General features: G+C 46.5%; 1 protein-coding gene across 6 annotated transcripts in view; it reads left to right on the top strand.

Annotated features, from left to right (window-relative positions):
* IGSF3 (immunoglobulin superfamily member 3) overlaps positions 1 to 25794 on the top strand; it is a 93181-nt gene that overhangs the window by 1656 nt on the left and 65731 nt on the right. The window lies entirely within an intron of this gene.

The following is a 25794-nucleotide window of genomic DNA, read 5'->3' as shown; positions in this document are numbered from 1 at the left end:
GTACCAAAAGGCCTGTTTCTGACCCTTCCACTGGAGGAATGGTGGAGTAACATGTTTGTTGTCTTTGAGAAGGAACATTTACTGTCCTTAAAGTGTCTGTCCCAGGCCTTGCAGTGAGGTCCCCCATCTGCACATTGGTGGGCTAGGGACTGCATGTGGATCGTGGGCTGGTTTCTTGTAGTATTATAAACGTGGGGCTTCAGTATCTTCACTTCTGTGTTGGTCCGCATTAGTTTCTAATCCGAAGTGGCAGCATTATTTCCACTCTGTTGGGAAAGTTGGTTTGGTGACAATGATGGTGGTTTTTTTGAGGGGGAGTAGGTGTGGGTAAACAGGGAGTTGAAGGAGTGCTCTGCCTGCCTAAGTGGTCTGTAGACCAAAAACGTTTGAGCATACTAGTCATGTGTCCCCTCCCCAAGGACGCTCTGATAGGCATAGTTCTGGGAGGAAGAGAGACTGGAGGAATTGAAGCTGCCTGGGAGGGGAGGTATTAGGATTGGTTTCTCTGCCCCCTACAGAAGGTCAGAATGCTTGGAGTGGGACAAAGAGACTGTGGCCCCGAGAGGCGATCTCTTGTCACCTCTCTTAAGGATTCCCTCCCCACTGAAGAGGCCCCTCTCTGCCTAACACTCATCCATTCTCAAATTTGCCATTGAGCACCGTCTTAAATGTGGTATTTTAGGACACGTCTGGAGTCTAGGATAAGTTCCCTGGCCAGAATCTGGTGCATCCTATCTCTTTCCATGAAACACATGAGCACACCCATGAGCACACTGCCTGCCCTCTGTATGGCCTGGTCCCTGCATTCAGAAGAGGTCGTCACTGCTGCCTAGGGTGTCTGCATCTCCAAATCTAGGTGACTTGCATTTATGGAGCTTATTTGTGACCTACTGGCAGTGGAGATTGTATTCATGCGTTGTCTACACCCTTGCAAGAATTCACAGATGGGTGGAAGGAGAATGGACTTTGGAGTTAGAGAGCCTGAGTTTGGATCTCAGCCTCACCGTGATTGATGCCTGAATCTCAGTAAAATGGGATGATACCTCCAAGGGCTATCTTGACAGTTAAACACACTGAGGTGTTCTAATCATCTTAATTGCTTTGAAAAATGTCTGGAACACATAATAAAAGTGTTCAGTCAGTGGTTCTCAAACTTGGGTGCATGTTGGAATCACTGAAGGAGCTTTTAAAAATCCCGGTCTCCAGGTAGCAACCCCAGACCAATTAAACCAGATTCTCTGGGAAGGTGACCCGGGCATCAGTCTTTCAGCTCTCCTGGGTCATTCCAATGTGTAGCCAAGTTAAAGAACCGGTGTGTGAGTTCCTTAGTGCCAGCCCTTTCGGCTCCAACACACACACAGACGCACCGCCTGGCACCAAGTTTAGTCAGTCTTCTGTCCAGGTGTGGGTTGGGCCGCAGTGTCTTCTGGATGCTCAGGCAGAGTCAGGAAGGCAGGTAACCCTCCGTTTGCCAGTCCTCAATGCTGAATTGGTATTTGTTACACGGTATTTGTCATTCACTTAGTGTCTGGATTTAAATCAGTAATTAGTGATTCATGTGGATTCAAGAGGACAAACAAGGAAAGCCCTCTGGGAGGTTTGGGCATGGGGTGGGGTTGGGTGGCTACTGTGGGAAAAAGCTGAGTGGAAGGGTGGGGCCCAGGGCAGGAGAAAGAGCCGCCAATGGGAAAATAAGGAATTGTGACATTTGTGCCTTTTGTTTCTTGTGGCTGCGCAAGAAATGTCAGGCTGCCTGCTGGTCCCCTTGTGGTTCCTGCTCCCGGCCGCCCTATGCAGTGGAGCTTGGGCCCTGACACCGGGCACTGTTATCTTCCCTCCATCCCAGCCTCATGTCTAATGAGGTACCGTGGAGGAAAACAAGTCTTAGGGTGGTGCTGAAGGGGAACACTCACAGACCAGACGCAGGTGAGAGTGGGACAGTTTAGAACTGTGGATGTGCATTGTAATCTCTGCCTGGTTTTGTGAACCCCACTGATGAAATCTCGTCTTTTCTTCCCGCTTGATGATTCTCAGTGGGGCAGAAGGGAGCCTTGCCACTACCTTTTTAACCTTGGGGAGCGGAAGGTGCTTGGGGAGGGAATAAAACCCACATTGGGGTCTTATTTCCTGCCTGCAGTCTAGTGTGGTCTGATTCGTGCGTCAGCATTCTTGTTGTGTCATGCAAATTAGTGTGTAATGTGAATTTAAAGCAGCAAAGAATCCCAAGGTTTTATGCCCCTGTGGGTCACACACCTGGAATAAAATTTTGTTTGCAAAAAGTGGACTAAGGCTAAGTGCTCTGCAAAGTGAGACTGATTCGGGTGCCATCCTCTAGAAATGGCAATTTGAGTTAGAAAACCCTCTGACAGTATGTGAGGGGATATACAGGGTCAATCTCCGAGATTCCTGCAACTCCCTCGACATCATTAGACCTGTGCTTGCTGTTCCTCTCCTTTGCCAGTGTCTAGGAGTTGGATCAGGTTCCACTTTTCCTGCCTGTCTGGGTGCTGATCCTGCCCATGTCCTTGTCCTACTGAAGCCACTAGGGTACTGATTCTTGTCCTCTTGACCACTGTGTCTTGTTTCTTCCTATTGCAGCTCTGGTTGCCACACCCAACTTGGGAGCCATTGGCTGCCACGGCCACCCTTGTTCCAATTCCAGAGCCCTCCTGAGCCTGGGCCTGGTTGAGCCATGAGGATAGTAAGCTGTCCACTACCGAGAATGTGTGGAGCCAGAGGGGCAGAAGATGAGAGAGAGAGTAGGGGCTGCTGTGAATGTGGCATGAGTGCGAAAAGAGGGAATGTGGAGAGAAAGGTGGTTGAGAGGCTGTGCCTGTATCTCGGAGCAGCCTGTGTGAGTGACAGTGACATGGAAAGATGACAGCAAAGTGGGAGAGAGAGAATAGGATTTGTGTCTGCAAGACAGGAAGGGAGTAATCAGGAAAGATGGATATAAGCTTTAGGCACATAAGGCAAATTTCGATTTTTTTGCATAGCCGTGAAGTATTATGCCTCCCAGACCAGTGCTGATTTTGCAAACAAGATGAAATAGCTTTAAAAGTGTTAGCAATGAAAATGTAGGAGGTTCGGACATCTCTGGATCAACACAGGAGAATTTGTAGATGCTAATGATCATTTGTGTGCTTCTCCAGTGGGAGAGAATTTCATTTGTAGAGTTTGAGAGGCCTCTTGTTTGAATAGGATGGGACTGAGGAAGTGATCACTTACCTCCCAGTTGGTTAGGGAAGACTTCTTAGGGGAGAGGCCAGAGGGTGCTTCCAAAAGAGATTGAAAGGAACTTTGATGTTCTGATGGTAGTGAGCTCAGAGGCAGGCCTGGTGTGATCAAAGGCAGGAGAGAAGGAAGAGGCAGAGGAGAGAAGTGAAGTGGCTGGGGACAGGCGGGGGAAGGCTTCTGAAGCAGGAGGTTGAGGATCATGATTTATTGATGAGCCGACACCTCTGTCCCAACAGTTGTTCCAGAGGTAGTGCACTTCCCTTTCCTGAGGACCATTTTCAAGGATGCCAGAGAAGGGAGTTCTTGTCAGAAGGACCAGACTGGTTAGGATGCCATTCAACTCTGTGTGCACACATCACTTCTGCTTACATCCCCATTGGCTAGAACTTGATCATGTGACCATACTTTGCTGCAAGGGAGGCTGGGAAATAATATCCTTACTTCTGAGTGTCCAGCTAAAAAGTGGGGGTTCTATTACTGTAGAGGAAGGAGAGAGCAGATTTTGGAGGGACAGCTGCTGGTCTCTGGTGTAGTCACAAAGCTAGTAAGTGGCAGAGCAGGGTTTTGAAGCCAGGACCATTTGGTTCAAGTTCTGTGTTCTTCCATCTAACAAACTGCTCCCTCTGTGTATGCAGCCCAGCCCCTGACCTCTAAGAAACCTTGTTGGGAAGGCCTGAGCTAGGTGAACCCACAGTTGTTACATGGGAAGCAACATAAATCAGCATATAATTAAACACTCAATGTGGTGGTCTTAGCAGTAGTACTGTAGTGTTTATAGGATGCTTATGTGCCAGTCACTGCTAAACACTTTATATAGCATGCCTTTCTATGTAAGGTGCTTAAGGACCAAGTCTGTCCTGTCTGAGCCCCAGAACTCAGCCTTGTGCCTGGCACAGAGTAACTAGGTGTTCACTTAATTTTTTGTTGAATCAACAGTTTCATGAGGTTAAGTGCTGTTTATTGGCTCCCTTGATCAAGATGAGGAAGTTTAAGGGTTAGGGAATTTAAGTCATTTTGCTCAAAAGAAAAGAGCTAGAAATTGGCAGAGCCTGGATTTGAATCTAAGTTTGGCTGGCTATAGAGCTTTTGATCTATTCCACCAAACGGGTTCTAGGCCTTTTTTGTGCTGTGGTAGTCTGGTAAAGCCTATGGACTCCTTCTTAGGATAGCATGTTAAAATGCATAAATAAAAATAGGATAACAAAGGAAATCAATTTATACTGAAATATAGCCATCAAATTATGAAAAAACAAATCTGTGATATAGCAATATGCTTTTTTAATAGCACATTAAATAACAAGCTCTAACAGCAGGTCTAACAATTACTGTAATTATGGCATAGCAAAGAGTGAAAATGACATTTTGAGGTATCTACACCAAACTGTGATGTGTTATGAAAGTGTATGTGATTTCTATTGTGACAAAGTCACAGGTCCTGCAGACATTACCATGATGGTTGCCTACGTTCATAATCAAAGGAACAGTTAACATTTACTTGGAGATTAGTGGAAATAATGATGTAATTTTTTTTCCCCATTCAAATTCACATACCTCCAGAATTCCGTCCGTGGACCCCTGTGAAGTTCAAAGTCAAGTTCAATGTAGGTGGTAGTCGTTGGGAAGAGGACTTGGGCTGGGCTTCAGGAATGGGCAGGGTTTGACTGGGGAGGGCATTCCATGCTCAGCAGAGTCCTGAGAACGCAGAGGAGTCAGCAGTCATAATGGTGATAGAGTGGCCCTTTAGGGTTTGGAGAAATGACTGTCACTGGTTTTAGGGACAGTTCATGTGGGATGATGTGGACACAGAATTGGCTTAGATTGTAATGAGTTTGGGATTTGGGCTTAGATTGGGTCTCTGGAGCCCAGGCAGACCACTTCCGCTGAGCCCTGGCCTGGGAACTAAATGAAATGGCTCCACTTGCTTTCCTCCTGTGGTCCCTGGTCTTGTGCATCCTGAGTTATGGCTCCTTGATTAATATTTTCAGGTTCCTTTGGGAGTTTCTTTCACCGTGATTGGACACCTGTTTCTTCGCAGCTTCAAAGTGAGCACAGCTATTCCTCGTAAAGAGTTGGTTTTTAATTTAAGGAAATTTAGGACACCTGTGTGTGAATGCCCCTGATTTTCATAGAAATGAGTGGTTGCATCAAAATCAAGCTTATATTTGTAGAAAAATCACATATTACCAGATTCCCTCATCAAGAATCCTTTATTAAGTGACTAATTGTGGGCCATTGTGGCAGGTACTTAACAACGACCATGGCAATGGACCTCCCTTGACTGGAATCCTCAGTTAAACAGGATTTTGTTTTTATTTATTTATTTATTTATTTTTTGAGGAAGATTAGCCCTGAGCTAACTACTGCCAGTCCTCCTCTTTTTGCTGAGGAAGACTGGCCCTGAGCTAACATCTGTGCCCATCTTCCTCTACTTTATATGTGGGACACCTACCACAGCATGGTTTCTTACTAAGTGGTGCCGTGTCCCCACCCGGGTTCTGAACCGGCGAACCCAGGGCCGCTGAGAAGGGGAATGTGCGTTGCGCCACCGGGCCAGACCCTGTTTTTATTTTTGAACTCCACCTTTCAGGAAGGCAAAAATCACAAGATGTGGTAGCAAGGATTTGTTCTAGAAATTAGCTTCCAGGCCACAGTCAGCCCAGTCTCTACATCTTCCGCATCTGTAATTATAGTAGCAGGAGAGAATGATGAGCCTCAGGGCACTGCAAGATCGTAAATCAAAGATTAAATTATATTAACTCTACCCAGGCTGGAAAGTGGTCAGATGTATTTTAAAAAGCTTTATAAGAGGCATTATAATAACGAGAGTTGAAGCAAAGTTTTTGCCTAACCGTCTATTAACCCTCTAATTAAATTCGCCCAAATACTCTATTCCCCATCATCCAGGTGACCCGAGCTCTGCTGAACACAGCCCTGGTCCTTGCTCCCTAGGAGATGATAATCTCAGGCCAGCAATAAAACAAATGGTAAATCACTTTGCAAATGGACAGGAAGACATTGATATTATGTACTCTCTGAGGATGGCGTCTATTAGGGAAAGAGAAGCGAGGCAAGTTTGTTCTTGTTTTCAGCTCAGCAGGAGAAGTGAGGGAATTCTCTGTCCAGGAGAGGGACGAAGCTGGAGTTGCTCATGTGTGGTCAGTCTGGAAAGGCTTTCTGGAAGAGCTGGCATGTTAGGCATTTCTTAAGTAAGAGAAGAATGAGGTCCAGGCAGAATTGTGGGGTGTAGGATACCCTGGGCATGTGGGGCTGCTTTGTGAAGGCTTCTAAGCATGGAGAAGCCTGAGTGTCAGTGGGCCAGGGCCCTAAAGATGCTGGTTGGTAAGAATTGGAGCAGTTGGTTGGCAAAAGGTCTTGGTATTTGGGCCAGAGACAGATGGAAGATACCAGAGCGTTATTAAGTGGATATGCTGGAGGACCAAGGGCAGAGGTGACCAGGGAGAGCAGGAGGTGTCCCTGGAGTGGGGAGTTCAGGAGGGAAGTGAAGGGGACATGTTCTGTATCAAAAGAAGAGCTTTTGTGTATCCATCAAAAAATCATCAGGGCAAGAACATTCTAACAAAACTGTAAACTCAAAGAAGCTCATATCCAGTCTTCCAGTGGTGCCTCTTCCCCTCATCTTCAGGACCCTGCCCCTTTTTAAAACAGGGAAAAAAAGTCTGATACCAGTTTATGTTTTTTCCCATTATGATTCTTTGATGTGGTGGAGTATGTTAAGTTGGCATTATTTTTGTGGATTTAGTACTGTTTTTCTTTGTAACACCTGTTTCCCCATACTCCGGAGTGCTGTCCATGCCTCCTTTTTCATGATGACTTCTGAGAACACTGTCTCTGCCCTCACAGGGCACTGGATCCTGCCTGTGGTATGTTGTTGACAGAGACATGTCATGAGGCGAGCTTCCAACTTCCTTCTCACGGACCCCTTTTATTAACTTCCTTTTCCCCAGGAGCGCCATAAGTTTGAAATCTTCTGTCTCCCAGACAGACAGCAAGTATTAAATAGTAATCAGTCTGTTTTCATATGTGATAACCAGTGTGATGGCTCACACTTGATATAGTCCAGCTCTAAAACAAAATTAGCCTGGTGCTCAGGGTTGCCGAGGACCAGAGGACACACTTAGGCAGGTGGTGTCATTGTTAGGTGTTTTTGAAACCTCTCCAAGTGTTACTTTGAGATCTCTAGGGAGCTTGGGTAATCTAGGTGGTGTTTGGCCATTGACTGGTTACGTTGGTGACCTTGATTGACTTTGCTAGGAAGGACTTTGAGTAGGAAGAGGAACAGGAGGCTTGGAGGTGAGAACCATCCATTGCCTCAGGTCAAACCACGCCTACCCTGTCCTGGCCAGGTATAACATACTTCTTTTTTTTTTTTAAAGACTTCCAGAGAATGAAATTTCACAACCTCTTAGGTGTAATACCCCCATCAGGAAATCTTAATTTTCCCTGAAGATTTGATTTGAATTAAGTCTTCATTTAAAACAGCAAATAAAGTGCTTTATGGTAAAATCTTATATAAAAGTAAGGTGATGAGAGATTGGTTTCAATTTCAGAGAGTAGCTTGTATTTGTTTGTATGTTTGCGTTAGTTTTTTGAATTTTCTTTTTTTTGACATATGTAACATGTAAATGTAGTTCTCTTGTGAAAACTCCAGGCAGTTCAGACAGAAAGTAGAATGTGAAGGCTCTCCTCTCCATCCCTTGTTGAGTCTGACATATGCTCTTCACAGTTTGATATAGATTCTTCCAGATCTCTTCGATAATTTCTATGCCTATACTCACACAAATGGAGATTTTTTTTCCTGACGTAAATGGAATCATACAGAGCATATTGTTCAACAGCTTGATTTTAAAGAGGTGATTTACTTCGCTCTTTTTTCAGATTTAATTTTATGGCCATATCAGAACTTATTTGGTTATTTTATAGCTAGTTGAAACTGTAATTTGTGGACTCGTTGGGGAGTAGTGAGCCTCACTCGATAGCTATATAACGGAATAATTTTGTCTTGCTGTATCAAGAGCAAGAGTCATAATAAAAACACTACCCTTAAATTTTAATGCATTTAATGAAAATAATTGACTTGTTTATTCTGAATATTTTCTCTAAAAATGTAAATTTAACAAATTAAGCACATGTATTTTAGCAACTATTTTAGTTATAATTTTGAAATTATGTTGAATTAAAATAAAGCCTGTTTAAAACTTAAGAGGACAACCATAAATTCTGGGTTTCATGTCTAATTCAGTCAAGGGTTCTCGTTTGTTCAGAGACTAGGAAAAAACTGAGAGAAGTTTTCCTGCATTTTCAATTCCTAAGTGCTTCCTCCATTTAGAATGAACTGGACTCGACTAACCTCTAAGGCCATGGCTACCAGACATTTAAGACCTTCACCCCAAGGAAGAGAGCTTTTTTTCCTCCAGCCCTGCAGAAGCAGCGATGGCTGTAAAAGATTATCATTTCAAAGTGCTGGGTTGCTTCTCAAGTTCACTGATATGACTTTCTTTAAAACCCCTGGAGCAAAAGCAGGTTTCTTAGATGATTCGCCTTTAGACCTGATTTTTAAAACAGTTGCTACTTCGGAGGGATGGTTGTTGGATTCACGTATCACAGTCAACCCTTCTTAAACGTCAGGGTTTGACCTGCTACCACCCATCCCACAACCACTGTTCTGTTAGAATCTACTTACGATACTTCCCTGAAAAGACTTTGCCTCGGTTCATTCGGCAAATATTTGAGTGCTTGCCACAAGCAGTCATTGTTCTGTTATCTCAAATGCCAGGAATTAAAAGCTAAAATCATGACGAACATTTTAAGTAGTCGCCTGATATGTATTTTTAATCTTCAATAAATAGAAAGATTAATTAAAACACTCTGACATTAGGGAACTCTTTTCTATTCCTAAGGTAAGTCTTTTTTCTATTACTTAACATCTTTTCTTCCAGTTTTGTTCTCATCTCTTCTTTAGCCACCATGAATTACAAATACTTTGGGCAGCTCTGGTGAAGGGCCCTTTAGGAGTAAGAGATGAATACCAGTGATGGAGGGAGATTAGGAGTGTTGGGGGGGTGGGGGTGGGGGGGAGGCGCGGGTAAAGGCAAATTCTTTCTTTTGAAAATCTGCAAATATCCCCGGTCTTGGAAATGTGGAATGTCCTTATTAACTGCTGGGGAAATTGTCTGTCTGTGGGAATTGGGAATTTCATACTTAGTTCTGAATTTCTAGGAAGAACAAAAGAGAAATAGAGCAATCATGTACTTCCCATCAGACAGGAGATGGCATCCACACCAGGCTTCCCTGAGGACCCCGTGTTGGAGGTGTGGTGGTAAGGTTGATGTCTCTCCCACCTTGTACTTGGCCTCCCTAGTTCCCTACAGAGTGACTCCTCTTAGGGGGCTGTGGGAGGGGAGGCTTTGGGGACAGCTCAGGGTCCCACGGTTCGGCCTGTTTTCCAGGAGCTGCTGTGTCAGCTCAGTGGGGTGTCAGCTCTTCCAGATCTCTACCTTGCCAGGTACCCTCTGCCGCCCTGGGGTTGGCCCTAAGAAGGGAAGGATCTGTACTTTTCTCCACTGTCACTAGTGCTTCTCCCTTCTCCATGAGTCCTCTAGGTCTGCAGGTCCCAGGCAGGTTGTAAACTGTGCCTGGTGGAAGTTGCCTTTGCCCCAAGGCAGGTGGCCCATGTTCCCCAGAACCTCTGTGCAGGGTCGTCCTTTTGCCAACAAGCCCCACTTCTCAGAGGCTTTTCCGCTTTTTCTCATCGGTTTTGTTCCACAGTGGTTTTGTGTTGGTTGGGAGATGGATGGTCTGTTGGGAATGCTGCTTCCCAGATGGACATGTCTGTGAGTCTATGAGGAGTGCAGATAGAGTCATTCTAGGCTCACCCCCAAACTAGACAACTCTCTGTGACATTGTTTAGAAATGATTTGCTGAACAGTTTCTTAATGTCTTCTGAAGTTTCGGTACAAAAGATAGCTTGCTGAACAGTTTTGCAATCTGTTTCTGGTATTTCATTTCAAGAAAGCAAGATCACCAAGCACTCTGCTAGCTCTTTCTCCTTCCTCTGTGAGAGCGGGTGATGGCCTCTTGCCCGGTGTTCTGGCACCTCTCTGGCTGGGAGGAATGACGTCCGTCACTCCTTTCTCACTCTCATGTCGTGAATCCAGCTCTTAGGACTGGCTCTCCACCCTGAGCAGTGGACTTGTAGAAGGGAGAAATTAGATCGAGAGCTACTGTGCCTCTACGCTTGAATTTATTTTGGAAGAGTCTTTGCAGATCTCATGCTTATTCCTCTTGTTTTAAAGGAGAATTATTCTGGAGGTGATGAAAAGACTGTGATAGCCTGGGTGGTGGGGGAGGGGGGCGAGTGCAAGGAGGACTGGAAACCGCCCCTAACTGAAGGGAAAGAGACTCTGATGTACATTGTCTTTGTTTTAATGAAAACCTGACGCAATACAAAGATTTGCCTTTCCACTCTTACCCCCACTGCAGAAGAGCTGTGATTTCCCATATTTGGAATTTGGGGAGAGCCAGGCCTTATTTGAGGACAAGGCCAGATTCAATCTTTGCTTTGGGGGAAAGTAAGTATGAGAGCCTTGAGGGCTGTGGTATTTATGGTGAATCTGTGATTACTGTATGTGCCTCCTTGTCATAATTTATTCAGCAGCCCTGATGTCCTGGAGCTGGTGCAGTGCCCATCAGTAATCTGACTCTTGTTTTCTTCTGCATATTTTCCCTTTTGCAAATATATAGGCATTTGGCTTTAATCAAGTAAGCTTTTACTCTGTCATCTGTAACCGGGGTGACTGAAGTCATGTGGAGGATTTTAAGTAACTAATCTCTTAAGACATTCAGAGCATAATCTCCGCCAGCCCCGATCATCCTGGTTGCATCCAAGAGATTTGCAAAGTTCTGCAAAGGAGGCAGGACGGGACTTTGGCATCCTTCGGAGAGACCGGGTGTCCTCCTTGCTGGCAACAGGTTGTTTGTTGCTTTTGGTGTGGGGATAGGGCCTGCTGATCATCTGCTCTGTTAAGAGCATTCAAGATGCTCCATGAATGTGACCAGTGTGTTACTAACTCTCTGTGCTGGGACAGAGAACAGTGACAGGCCAAACATGCATGATGATACTGTCCGAGCTCATTGGTGTCTGTGCAGTGTGTCCAGGGCTGGTTCTCACAGAGATGTTGCAAAATAGATAAGGGGTCTGCTGGTCAGTGGTGTTCACCGACACTTTTCATTAAATTATATCGGGTCAATCAAAAGGTCAGGGGTGCAGGATCTAAAGTTTTCACGTGCTTTGCTTATAATTTGAATGTGACTTCATATATGTGTTGTTGGTTAGACTAAACTGGACTACAGTTGCTCTTCAAATTGTCATTTCTTCATTTTCTTTTTTCCACCCGCTTTCTGATGTTAGCTCAGGTTCTTGCTACCAGAAGTGTCCTGCAGAAGAATTGGGTGACTATTGCTCTAAGTGCAGCCTTTGATACTTTCGCTTAACGAGGTGATAAAATACCTAACAATGTAGACTAATGAGGAGGGTTAGTTGGAATTAGTAAAATGTCTGAATTACCAAATATTTTTCAAGAACTTCATTGTTATTACTTTAGTAAACACTGTAACTCAAACTAGGCTAACAGAGTGCCTAATAAAGATCCTTGGGGGATCCTGCTTCAGGAGAGCAATAAGAATGATTTGCAATTAGCGTACCAATTGTTTATGTAAATGGCGAGTCTGAAATACTAGATTGTGCTTGAAAACAGTTTGTTCTCTTAAGTATTTTAAATAGTCCCTATGAAACCCCATGTATGTATGCTGCTGATGGTTTATATGTGGCATAAAGACCTGTTTTGCAAAGACCTAATTCAGCCTTATCAGCAATATCAGCAATTCCAAGCTAGTGAGGTCTCTGATCCTCACCTCCCAAGATTAGTTAGATCACTCTGCCAAATGCTTCCATAGCCCCGGTGCTTGTCACTTGTAACATGAATTAATAGGTTTAACAAATATCTAATGTGTTCTGCCACATGCTTGGCAGTGTGTTATGTGGAGGAGACGCAGTCATCATTCTTGTGTAGTTTATAGGCTAGCAAGAAGTCAAGCAGTTAACAAATAAATACAGTAGTCCCCCGTTATCCACGGGGAATATGTTGCAAGACCCCTCAGTGGATGCCTGAAACCGTGGATAGTACCTAACCCTACATATACTGTTTTTTCTGATGCATACATACCTTTGATAAAGTTTAATTTATAAATTAGGCACAGTAAGAGATTAACAGCAGTAACTAATAATAAAATAGAACAATTATAACAATGTACTGTAATAAAAGTTATGTGAATGTGGTCTCTTTCTCTCTCTCAAAATACCTTGTTGTACTGTATTCATCCTTCTTGTGATGATGTGAGATGATGCAGTCCTATGTGATGAGATGAACTGAAGTGAATGATGCAGGCTTTGGGACATAGTATTAGGCTGCTACTGACCTTCTGATGATATGTCAGAAGGAGGATCACTGAGCCATGACGATGCTGATGGTTGGATGTCAGGAGCGGACAGTGTCAGTGGTTGGGAATCTGAAAAAGGGATGATTCATGTCCTGGGTGGGCTGAAGCTGGACGGCATGAGATTTCATCACGCCGCTCAGAATGGCATGCAATTTAAAAGTTAGAAATTGTTTATTTCTGGAATTTTGCATTTAATATTTTTGGACCATGGTTGACCACGTTACAGTAGCTGAAACTGTGGAAAGTGAAACCGTGGCTAAAGGGGGACTATTGTACACGTACAATTAATTACATTAGTGAAGCTAGACTGTTCTGGTTTTGTTTTATTTTTGAGGAAGATTAGCGCTGGGCTAACATCTGCTGCCAATCTTTCTCTTTTTTTGCTGAGGAAGGCTGGCCCTGAGCTAACATCCATGCCCATCTTCCTCTACTTTATATGTGGGACGCCTACCACAACATGGTGTGCCAAGCGGTGCCATGTCTGCACCCAGGATCCGAGCCGGCCAACCCCGGGCCGCTGAAGCAGAATGTGCAAACTTAACCGCTGTGCCACCGGGATGGCCCGAGATTACTTTTTAATTAATGGTTTAAGGCACTAGACTGTAAGTTCCATCAGGACAGGGATTATGTCTGAGTTGTTGGTTTTGGTGTCCCGGACCCCTCCTTATTCTGACATACGGTTACTATTAGGTTGAACCGAATGACATTGCCCTGTCTGTAGGTCAAAAATGGTTGAATATCAGCAGCGTCATACGGTTCTGATGCTAATAGTTCCCCAGTCAGTATGTATTGAATGCTGAATGCATGTCGTAATCAATGAGTTTTTATAACAGGCTGCATTTAACACAGTTTTCTTTAGCCAAAGAAATGCCAGCTACAGAATTGGAAAAGGAACTCCAAAACTTCAAATAGCTAAAACTTGTGGGCCTGTGATGTAGACAGGGCATCAGTGGGACTTTAGAGCCTTGTGCTCAGTGTATTTTCTGTGCAGTTCTTGGTACACTTCCCAGTCAAGAGTGGAGGCGTGGGCATTTGGGGTCTGGAGTGCCGTCAGTAGCCCAGAGAATCTGGACGAGTGTGCTAGAAAGCTGAGATGGAAGGCAAAGGCAGGAGCAGCGGGCCCCAAGGAGGAAAGAGGGAGGAGAGACCTAGCAGCACAGCTGAAGGAGCCGTCCCTTTGATCCTGAGTGAAGGGAGCGCTTGATTTTCCGACGCAGCCCTCCTGCATGCAGGGATTCACATTGTGCCCACCATGGGCTCAGTTACTTGCTAGGCGCTGGCATTCCTCACTGTGAGTCTCCTTTGTGCCTGATCGGTTGTGGGCTGGAAGCAGACCACTGGCCCATTGGAGGCAAGGGTTGAACTGAGGAGAAGGCCCAGCTGGGCCCTGCTGGGAGGAGCCCAGCACTCTGGCCTGGGGCCTGCTCCCTCTCTGTGGAACTGGGAGTCGGGCCCAGCCTAGGGTTTGGACTAGAGTTTCCGAAATCTCCTCTGCTAACTACTTTTTTGCATCTGTTTGGATTTTATGGCCCTCTTTCCCGTTTCTATGCACAAATGTCCAATTGTGCCACTCTATTATAATGCTCACTATTTTCTCACACCCACAGGATAATTTCTAGTTCAGCTCAATTCCACAGCTATTTGTTGAGCATCCTTATGTGCCAGCACAGGATGGGGGTGGCTAGTAAGGGAAAACACAAATATGTGACATTGTCCCTGCCTGTGGCGGACACTCTTGGTTGCCTACACAACAGCTATTCTTTTCTGTTCTTGACGGCAGAGCCCTGATTTGGCTTGAATGCCACGCCTCTCCACCCTCACTACTCAAGGAAAGATGACCCTGCTTCCAGCTCCAGGGTGAAAGCTGATTGATCTAACCTAGTCATGGAGGCCCATAGTTTAGACATGGGCATGTGACACAGTTTTGGCCAGTGAGATATGGGAAGTCTCCTGTGGGGATTCTGGGAAAGACGTCTTCTCTCTTAAAAAGAAACACAGAAGAGGGGACAGCTCCTTCCACTAGCTTCTTGGCAATGAGGCAGCCATCTTGTCACCATGAGGAAAGCAAGTCTGTTGAGGCCAACACAGGGGAAAAGATGGGAAGAACCAGGTCCTGATGACAGAGCCGTGGAAGACCGAGCAGACTGGCCTCCATCCTTCTTGTCCTCGCTGTTTGTGCCAGTTGAGTTGGTGTTTTCTACTACTCGTAGTCAAAGGCAATCTGTGTTAGACACTCCCTCAAAGGAGCAGGAAATAAGATTGATTTTTATAGAACAATACAATTCAGATTATCATCAAAAGGTATACTATAGCCAGAGCCAGCGCTTAGCCCTGTGGTAAGCCAGAAGGGAGAGAGGTGAGTACGTTGGTGGGAAAGGAGATTGTATTTAGAATGGATCCTGAGGTCGGATTAGGATTTGCGTAGGAAGGGCAGGAGGGCATTCCGAGAAGCGGATGGCATGAGCAGACCTGTGGAGACAGGAGTGGATGTGGCACTGTCAGAGAACAGTGAGGTTACGTCCTGACTAATTCCACAGGCAGATTCTAGAGCCCTGAGAACTGCAGGCTTGGAGGGGGACCCTCGATTTATGCAGTGGGGAAGGATCGTGGGCCCTTGAGCAGGGGAGAAACTCACCTTGGAGGGAGGATTAGGCAGCCATGTACCAGGCTGATGGAAGGAAAGAAAGTAAAAGCCGAGTGACCAAATTCAGTCATAGGTGGTGAGATTTGAGGTGAAAGCAGTAGGAAATGGGGGAAGATATCAAAGGAAAATTGTGAAGGAATCAAATAGCAATTTAAAGGTGGGTTGATTGAATATTGAGAAAGGGGGAAGTCCAGAAAATGGGTCTAAGTGTTTGAGTTGATGGCTTGGGAAATGACATAAAATGGAAATTTGGAAGGGGGGATCCATTTTAGGAAGATACTCTCTGGTTTTTGCCACTGGGGTTTTGAGGTAATAACGGAGGTTGTAAGTAATGAGACCTGGAATTCATCTGAAAATATGGGCTAGACCTTGAGAATGAGAGCTCAGGGCTTCAGATGATGTGGCAGGGACAGCCGCTCCCCCGATGGGCATACTCCTCCAAATTTCCCAAGTTTTGTTGGGTTGTGTGACTACCTTCAGCCAATAAAATGGGCGAGCAAGTGGCAGATGTCACCTCCTGGCCAAGGCAGCTGGGAGCCACGTATTCCTCCATTTCTTCCTCCTATGCCATAGCATCTTTGGGGCCAAGGGCCAGGGGCTGGGGGTGTGGCCACAAGGGGAGGAGGGCTGCCCTTCCAGGGTCAGACTTTGCTCCAAATCCTTGAATAAGCCAGCCCTGAAGCTGTAGCAGAGTGGCATTGCTACCTGCTATTTGTGTAGGATCGAGGTGACATGTGGTCTTCAGGTCACACTTTTCTGCCTCCTTCTGACTTGGTTTGCTCAGAGGTCAGTGATGACTGAGCTAGAGCTGCCTGGCCGACTTTCACTCTCCCTTTGGGGCTCTTAGTGTTTTTGGAGGGCAAGTTTACTTCCTGGCTCCCCCAAGGCCCTTTAGCTTTCTGGGAATGGGGATCGCTCTTCATGACCAGTGCTAGCGAGATGGCTGCTCTCTCCGTGGGTCGCCAGAATGTCAAGTGGCTTGTAGAGGGGAATGTTTTGGTGGCTGGTATCCACTGGTGCCCAGCTTAAGCATCTCGATCATCAGGTTCAAAGTGGAGTTTCAGGAAAAGTTCCAGACCTCCAGACTAGCTAAGAATGAGGTGCAAAGCTCATCTTTTTTAGTCTTTCCTACTCTCAAAAGATTCAAAATGTGCCTTTTCTTAAGGGCCCAGGAGTGTGGAGCTAGGCGCTTGGAGTGCCTGCTCTTCGTTGCAGGGCTGTGTCTGTTCACTTTGCCTGGCCGACTCACGCTGTTTTCCTAAGGGCAGAGGCCCCCGTGCAGTGCTGGGAGGCATTTGGCATCTGGTTTTCGTCAGGCAGCAGTAAAAGTGCAGATGCTGAATCTGATCTTGCTTTAAACCAAGCCGAGTTAGATGCAAGGGAGAGGCCTTTGTGAGGCGCCTCTGCTGCTCCGGGGGTGATCTCTGGTGGGTCCTGTTTCTCCTCTCACTGGAAACCTTGACTCCACAAACAACCAGAAGAAAGCCCTTCAGACCTGAGGATAGCTGGCATTGGCCACTTGGGCTTTTCTTTATGATCTGAAAGTTTCAAGACAGGGAGGGACCAGTGCTCTGTCTAATGGAGAGTTGGTGTTTGTATTATTCCTCCACTTTCAACAGAATAGAGGTGTCATCAATATTTGTTCCTGCCATTCTATTCATGAGCAGCCACTCTTGTTTTACCCACTGCTCTCCCTGCCTCCTCTGACAGGCCTAGAAGGTCCACGTCTACTCCCAGGGGGAGGATGCCCCTGGAGCTGTCTGCCAGCCTGGACTTTCCTTTGTCCATCTGTCCACCCAACCGACATTCAATAAGCTTTTGTTGTTGAGCCAGCAATAGGATTTGGGGCAAGCTACTTAACTATTCTAAGCTTCCATTTGCTATTCTGTAAAATAATGGGAGCTATTCATTTGGGTTATTGTGAGAATTACTTGGGGCCATCCGAGGAGAGTGCTCTGCATCCTGCCTGGTGCCTAATAAATGCTCAGTAAATGGTGGTTGTCGTTATTGTTGCCCAGGGCCAGGGCTGCCACCCTGGTCAGCTGCCTGGTTTCAGGTTGCCTTAGACACATGTGGCCATTTGGAGATTGGATTTAGGCCATAGTACATAGTTGCTGAGCCATAAAGGCACAACCTTTGGACCACATTGTCACCTCCCTCAGGATATCTCACTGTTTTTGTTTCAGTCTTGGTGAGGCCATTGTAGCTGGGCTCCAGAAATCTCTGAGCCATTGACTGAACACACCAGCCCACTGAGTGTTCCCCAGCCTTGGCGTCATTTGATGTTGAGAGCATCGTTGGCCCTGAGGGGCTTCCTCACCCCATGGTTTGGGCTTTACTGCCTGGGTCTCACCTGCCCTTCAGCTTCCGCTTTTTTGCCAGCTGCCACACCTCGGCCTCTAAATGTCCGACCAATGAATACACCGTTTTTACTTGTACCCTCCTGCATCTACTCAAGTTCCTGTTTCTGTCGGTACCGCTTGCCCGTTCTCTAGGATTCTGCTCATTTTGTGTTCTCTCCTGGCCTTTCAGGGAGCGGGGTTGGTGTTGTCTCACGTACTGTGCTGGCTTTCATCGAAAGAACCTGCACTGGCCATTTGCGTGTAAGGGAATGGCAGGGATCTCATGAGAGTGTCCTGGGGAAAATGAGTGATTTATCACAGGATGGCGGGCCGGGGGAGGGTTCAGGGCGATGTATGTGTTACCTGAGTTCGGATCACCTGAAACACAGGCATCTAGCAGGCAAGGACGTGCTGGTTAGCCACCAGGCTTTCCTGATGGTGGCGATGACCCATGACCGGAGGGACCCACCGTTTGTTCTCCCAGCTTCCTTTGTTGTCCCAACTTAGCTGCTGCCCACTCCATATTTCACCACTGACAGCTCACTTGATTCTGCCTCTGGCAGTCTTGGTTTACTGTGAATACTCCTCAGTGGCCACTTTCTGCCTCATTCCAACTCCCTTCCTGTGAAGTGAGGAAATTCTCGCCTTGGCTATTTATGAGCCAGAAACTAAGCATGTTGGCTGGTAAGTGTGTTATGCTAAGAGAAACTTTTAAGAATTTGACATAATAAAGAACTGGCACCCATTCATTTCCAAGCCTTTTAAAGTTCCTAGAAAGTTCCATTCTCTTTTTGACCCCACTCCCCAGAAATCTCCAGCTTCCTCCTAAAGATAATGATAATGGCATTTAACCAGAAGCCAGGCAAAGGAATGCTCTGTCCTGGCGCCTGTGGGAAGTGGCGGGGAACTGCTGGAACTTGTGTTCCATGTCACAGAGCCCAAGGGTTCAAACAGCCCAAGGGAACAAATCGCAGTGTGTTATAAAGGAGACTTTGTCCTGCTCCAGCTCAGCTCTGTATTTAAGTGACGACTGTGCAGGGCGTTATGGGAAGGCACTTAAATGACCCCTCGTTAAGGTAGAGGAAATGAGAGGCCTGGAGGCCACAGCCAGGCTGGTCTTGAGTGAAGTGGTCAAGTCAGCAGCTGTCTGGTCCTCAGCCCTCCCCTCCCTCTCTGTCCTGTCCCCAGTCTCCACCTCCCCGCTCACTCCCGCAGCCACATCTGTGGGCTTCCCTCCACCCCCTCCACCCCGTCCACCCCCTCCACCCAACCCGGCTGCAGCCTTTGTCTGTTCTTCTCCCCACTGTTTCATCCAGCTCATCCCTGACCTGGGCTGGTTGGAAGGTTATGGATCAGTAGAGTTGCTCGTTTACGTTGAGGAGGGGAGGCAGAAGCTGACGTTTGTTGAACCCCCATTTGGTCCAGACTCTGCACCCACACACATTCTCTCACTTCATCCTTACAGTTTCGGGTCGGGGGCTGTCACATAGCCTATCCTGTACAGATGGGGCAGTTGAGGCTGGCAAGGTTATGTGATTTCTCCAAGTCACAGCCAGCATGGACCCCCTTTGAGCTCTACTTAAGGAAAAGGAACCAGTATCATTTTAATCTGCTTTATTGTAGTATAATTTACATCCAGCAAAATTCAGATCTGATTTCTGTTACTACAGTTTTGCCCTGTCCAGCACGTGGTCCACGTGGAATCCTGTAGTATGTAGCCTTTGGAATCTAGCTTCTCTCTCTCAGCTTAATGTTTTTGAGTCATCTGTGTGGTCGCATGTATCTAGCTCATTCCTTTTTATTGCTGAGTAGTAGTCCATTGTACGGCTATGTAACATTTTGTTTATCCGTTCCTCGCTGTTGGACATTTGGGTTGTTTCCAGTTTTGGGCTGTTGTGAACAAAGCTGCCCTTCTATGTATGGACGTAGGTTTTCATTTCTCTAGGGTAAATACCAGGAGTGGGATTACTGGGTCATATGGCAAGTGTATATTTAACTTTATGAGAAACTGCCAGATTGTTTTCCAAAGTGACTGCCATGTTCCTACCAGCAGTGTATGAAGGGGACCTGGTATGTTTGACTTCTAATCTAGGGCCTTTCTGGTCATACCATAGAGTCACTAGCTGCTGAGGTGTTAGTGGCTGATAATCTTGTTATAGTGTCCTGAATCTTCCCTTTTAACAGGGGATTTCTGGAGAAGTTTGAATGCTGGAGAGGTTTTCTCCAGGAGGGCTGTTGGTGCCTCGGGACAGCCTTCTCCTCTCACGGCTGCCCACCACTCAGACATCCTCCTGTACTGGCTTTCCTCCTAGCTATCACTTGGGTTCATAATTAAGATTCACCTATAGAATTCCTGTTGCTGTAACTGGGACCCATTTGCAGCCTGTGGACACTGGAACATTCTAAACCTGTATTGCTCACTTCCCCGGCTTTCATGGGCCCCACTGATGCTGTCTCCTGGCCAAAGCTGCATTTAGAGATACCCTCTCCCAGTGAAGCCCCGTGCAGATGCTGCTGGGACCCTTGGGGACATGGCCTCAGCATCCTCCTGCTTGCTCGGGTTTGCTGGTGTGCAGGGCTGTGTGGGGCAGCCGCTGCTTTACGAGCGTCTCAAGTCTAGAGCTTGATGCTCAGGGCTCTTCTTAACAGGTGGCCTGCCACTGCAGTTTCCTCCATTGCTTTCTTCTTAGGTCCCTGAGGTTTTAGCAGGGCCAAAACTGCACAGGGTCGCTGTCAGATCACAGTTGCCCTGGTGTGGTGTCTCGGGGAGATGGAGAGGAATTTGAAGAACATATGGTTGGGTTTACTTTCTGTTTATTTGTGCCAGCTTTTCCTGAGTGGGGACAGCTGATAATGGGTGTTCTCTGGTAGGGGTACAGATGAAGGAAGCGTGGGTCCTCCTTTCTTTCTTTCTTTTTTTTTTTTTGAGGAAGATTAGCCCTGAGCTAACTACTGCCAATCCTCCTCTTTTTGCTGAGGAAGAGTGGCCCTGAGCTAACATCCATGCGCATCTTCCTCTATTTTATACCTGGGATGCCTACCACAGCATGGCGGTGCCATGTCCTTACCCTGAACCCCGGGCCGCCAAGGAGTGGAACGTGCACACTTAACCACTGCACCACCAGGCTGGCCCCGGGTCTTCCGTTCTAAAGGATTGATGTCACCAAGTGAGAGCACTGAGCACAGACATTTGTTCTGCTGCGTGGGCCATGGAGCGGCCTCACCAAATCTGGGCCTCGGGTTTGGGGAGCATGGAGACTAGCTGGAGGACCCACCCACTGGACTGAAAAGACTCCCTCCCTTGGTGTGGGAAGTCCTGGTATCCTGCCCTTTCCCTGACTCCTTCTAACTTTATGATCTGACCTTTCTGGACCTCAGCTTCCTCACTGTGGGATAGGCACAGTTGTCCCCATTGCACAGGGGGTTGGACGGTCAGCTGTACTGCACACGGGAAAGCTTCCTGTGCACGGAAAAGCCCTTCTTACATGCAGGGTGACATGAGACCTGGCCTTGGCCCACCTCCTGCAGTGTGCTGGGGTGGGCAGGCCGGGCTCACACCAGGAAGCCACCTGCTCCTCCACTCCTCTGGGACTGCTGTGCCTGCACCCGCAGGAGGATGGGGCGTGGACGGGTGTGACTGGGGCAGGCTGGCCCGGGGCGATAATCAGCTGAGAATGGCTGGCCTCTAAGCACCCGGCATGCAAACTTCCTGCTTGCTCCCTCAGACTGACAGTAATAAATGCACAAAAGAGGAGAGAGCTACTGCCAACCAGCCAGGAGTTGAGGACGAGGACACAAAGCACTGTCAGTGGAGTGAGTCAAGGCTCCTGAAGGTCATGTGATGAATGTCCCTCCTCGATGGGATTTCTTAGTGACCCAGAGGCGTGAGTAGAAGAGTAGTTGGGATTCAACAACGAGGACGTTCTGATGGCTGGATCTTTAGAAGAGGGAGGCTGTGTAGGGGACAGGGCACTGATCTGGTAATCTGGAGACCTGTGTTCTCTAAGCCCCTTTGTCAGGAACTAGTCGTGTGACCTTGGACGAGTTGACCTCAGTTTCCTTTGCTGTAGATGAGGGCGTAGGACCGGATGATGGACTCTAGAGCCCTCGGCAGCTTTCGCGTTGCATTTGGTGGATAAAGCTCCACAGAGGAGCTGGTGTACCACCCCAGCACCGCTCACTCTTCACGCTGGGCTTTTCGGACTGAGCTGTGCTGCCTGCACAGGTTTGTAGCCTCCTTTGTTACTGGATGGTAAATCCCTGTGGTTAATGAATAATTGCTGTAGGGGCAGAGGTGGAGGGAGGGAAGACTGAAGTTAAAATGGGTGGGACATACAGCTTCCACCAGGTGAGATGATTTCAGGCACAAATATGCAGAGGAACCTGAAAATGACTTAACTAAGCAGTTTTTGCCGTGGGCTCGCTGGCAGGTGGCCCTGGTGGCGCCCTGCTGACATCTGCCACCCTGAGATCCCACGGCCCAGCGTGGAGTGGTGTGATTGATGGCGCTGCCGGGGCGCCCCTGCCCAGGAGCAGCTCTGTGCCTGCCACCGCCATGCCCTTGTGTTCAGGGCACGTGGGCTGACAGTCTCACAGTTTCCAGTTCTAAACCATTGGCTCTAATTATTGTCGAGGCTTTTCCTTTTCCACATTTTCTTACCCAGTTGAGCAGATCTGCTTCTTCCCACAGATGTGACAGGGGTTTTTAGCTCTCTTCCAGGTCAAATTTTGCTTTGTCCCGAATCCTACTGTTTGTTTCTTTGAGGTTTGTCTTTCATATCCTGGGGGTCCTGACCAACCAGTGCCTGGACCCCTGCCCCAAGCATGGGGACTCAGGTCCTGCCTGCTCTAGCAGCGTGGAGGCATCCAGAATTCTAGGAGTATTCATCATGATTACAGTTTCACTCAAAAGCACGCAGTATGATCTCTTATCCTTACTGATGTCATCCCAGACTTAAAAAAAAAAGCTAAGGACCAATTTTTTCTTCATAACAGGTAATTCTTGCACATAATAAAAAGCAAATTTGGGAGCATGAAAAAAATTGAAATGTTCTGTATTTCCAAGTAAAATTTTATGCAACACAAACTGGAGTGATTTTTAATGGTGATCATTGTATCAATCATACTCTTAAAATCAGGTAACATTTTATTAGATGGTACAGTGTTGTGAAGGGTCATCAGAAGCACCCATCTGAAAAAGAATGTTCCTGACTCTCTTGACTTAAATCCTGATACAATTCGAAAGCCCTTCTCCCGGCTGCCTTTGTCCCCTGCTGCCTGCAGCTCCGTGGCTCTGCCCTTTCTGAAGGCTGCCTTCCACAATTAGAGGTGCTCTTCTTTTTTAGATATTCTTTACTCTGGTTGCTGCTACTGCTTTTCCTTATTTTAATTTTTTATTGTGGACAATTTTAAATATCTAGTAAAGTGGAGAGAATAGGATGATGGACCCCCATGTAGCCATCACCCAATTCCAACAATTATCAGCTCACAGTCAATCTTGTTTTATCTGTATCTTTACTCACTTCCTGACCCTTCCTGTATTATTTTCAAGAAAATCCAAGGAACACTTATTTTTTTTTTTTAAAGATTTTATTTTTCCTTTTTCTCCCCAAAGCCCCCCAGTACATAGTTGTATATTCTTCGTTGTGGGTCCTTCTAGTTGTGGCATGTGGGACGCTGCCTCAGCGTGGTTTGATGAGCAGTGCCATGTCCGCGCCCAGGATTCGAACCAATGAAACACTGGGCCGCCTGCAGCGGAGCGCGCGAACTTAACCACTCGGCCACGGGGCCAGCCCCCAAGGAACACTTATTATATTTTCATGTGTTGTTGAAAGCTCTTGTTTACTAAGCTGTATTTATTAGTAATTTGTTTTCCGATTTAAAATTAATTTTCAGAATAACAAGGAGGTAGCATTTCGTCCCCATCAGATGGTGAAAATGTAGTAGTCCAAGGATAACAGGAGTTGGTGAAGAGACAGAACAAAAGGAAGGCTTAAACACTGACCTTGGGAATATAAAATTGGTGCACCAATGTTGCAGAGCAGTTGGGCAATGCCGAGAGTTCCTGAAAATACCCCTAGATGAACATTTCCAAAAGTATTGCAGTGGAAAGTGGGAAACCACTAAAAAGTTCATCAACAGGAAGATGAACAAATAGATTGTGTTATATATAGTGAATAGTCATACAGTAGACTGTGGTATATAGCAATCGAAATGAATGCATTAGAGTGACATTTGTCAACAAGGATTACTCTCAAAAATATCTTGTCAAGTAAGATGCAAAAGAGTGCATACAATGTGATACCATTTCAACGGTTTTCAAACAGTAAAAACTCTCTGTATTGTTTGTGGATACATATGTGTATAGTAAAAGCATAAAAATGCACTAGAGTGATAAATGCTGAGTTCAGGATGTTGTTATTTCTGGGGTGGGTGGGTGGGGGTGATAGGATTGGGAAGGCAGTGAAATGGGGATTATAGGAGCATCTGTAATAGTTGCTTTCTTTAAAAAAAATCTAAAGCATACCAGGATTTGGCAGCCCTAGATGTGCACAGGTATTTATTATTCTTTATGCTTTTCTGTTTTAAATACTTCCTCATTCAAAAATTAATTTAAGAAATATGTAATTGTTCTTTATTTTCTGATGAGCTTGAGAGGGCCATTGTTGTCACGTGATGTTGTCAGTGTCTTGACTGAAGCTAAGAAAAATGCATATTTTCTTTGTTACCTAATGATAGTACATCATGGATCCCCCTAAATTTAATGGATTTCTAGAAGCCCTTGACTCCACGTATTTTCCAGACACTTATATCAATAGTTAGAAAAAGCCAAGTAATGAAGCCCTAATGATTTGACTTAACAAGCTTAGAGAAGAAGCAATTGCATTGTGTTTTTTTGTTCCTTTTGGAGAAGGTAAGGACAGCGTGAGGGGAGGAGGCTGAGGGGGCTCCCTCCGTGCCTGTATGTGAACCGGTCCTAGATGCAGCTTCCCTCCTTTCATCTGCAGTTGGTTAACACTTGTCTCCACGCCTGAGGTTTGCACTTCATAGGGCAGGCAGGCCTTGGAGGAGGTAGGATTTAGATAATGACATGGTTAACTAGGTGTGTCGCAGGATTAAGGGCCCATTTTTAGCAAGACATAAACCCTTGAAGATGTGGACCCTGCCTGTCTATCTTCACCTCTGCTCACTACCTACCTCCTTTCACTCTGCCCTTCCAGCCAGAGCCTACACTGGCCATCTCTGAACTCACCTTTTGCCCTCTGGCGTTGCACGTGCCCTGTCCTCTCACGTGGAGTGAATGCCTCCTCATACCTGTTCCTGGGCTGCCACCCCGACTCCTACTTCCTTCCCAAGACTCAGGTCAAGGTCATCTCTGTGTCGTGCCCTCCCTCACTTCCCAGGCTGACCCCACCCTCCCACAGGACCTGTACAGTTGGCTCCTTATCTGGTTGGTGCTGAATTCCATGCCTGTCTCCTTACCTGTGACTTTTCGGGGCAGTGATGTGGGTGGAATGGTTCAGAGGACAGACTCCATATGTCGCCCTAGGCTGATTACTTAACCTCTTGGTGCCACCCTTATTGGCGAATGAGGAGAAGAGTGGTACCTACCTCATGTGGTTGTGAGGGTTAAATGTATAAAGCATTAAAATCAGGGCCTGGCGAGACTCCGGGCTGTGAGAGTTAGCTGGTGCTGCTACTATTATTTTTCCATTTCTTCCCTTCCTCTCTTTTCTTTTCACTCTTTCTCTTCTCCCTCTTCCCTGCCTCCTTCCTCTTTTTCCTTCTTGTTTTTGGCTCGCTAACATGAGAAGTTGGAGAACATTGTAAGCAAAACCTGTAGGGTGTGAATGACTAATGGTGGGCTTAGGGGAAAAGACACATTTTGGAAGGACTACTGGGAGTCAGGTTAGATGGATGGAGTGGGGCTAGAATTTGGACACCATGATACCAAGAGGAGGAGTTGGGACTTGAAGGGACCGGCAAAGTAGAGTCACTGGGCCATGTTTGTATGGCAGGAAACTGCCATGGGAGACATGCTGGGTGGATTGGCTG

This window comes from Equus quagga, chromosome 18 (genome assembly GCF_021613505.1).
Source record: "Equus quagga isolate Etosha38 chromosome 18, UCLA_HA_Equagga_1.0, whole genome shotgun sequence".
In the NCBI taxonomy this organism is placed as follows: Eukaryota; Metazoa; Chordata; class Mammalia; order Perissodactyla; family Equidae; genus Equus; species Equus quagga.
The sequence above is the reverse complement of the archived record's forward strand: the minus strand, read 5'-3'. Positions and strand labels throughout refer to the sequence as shown.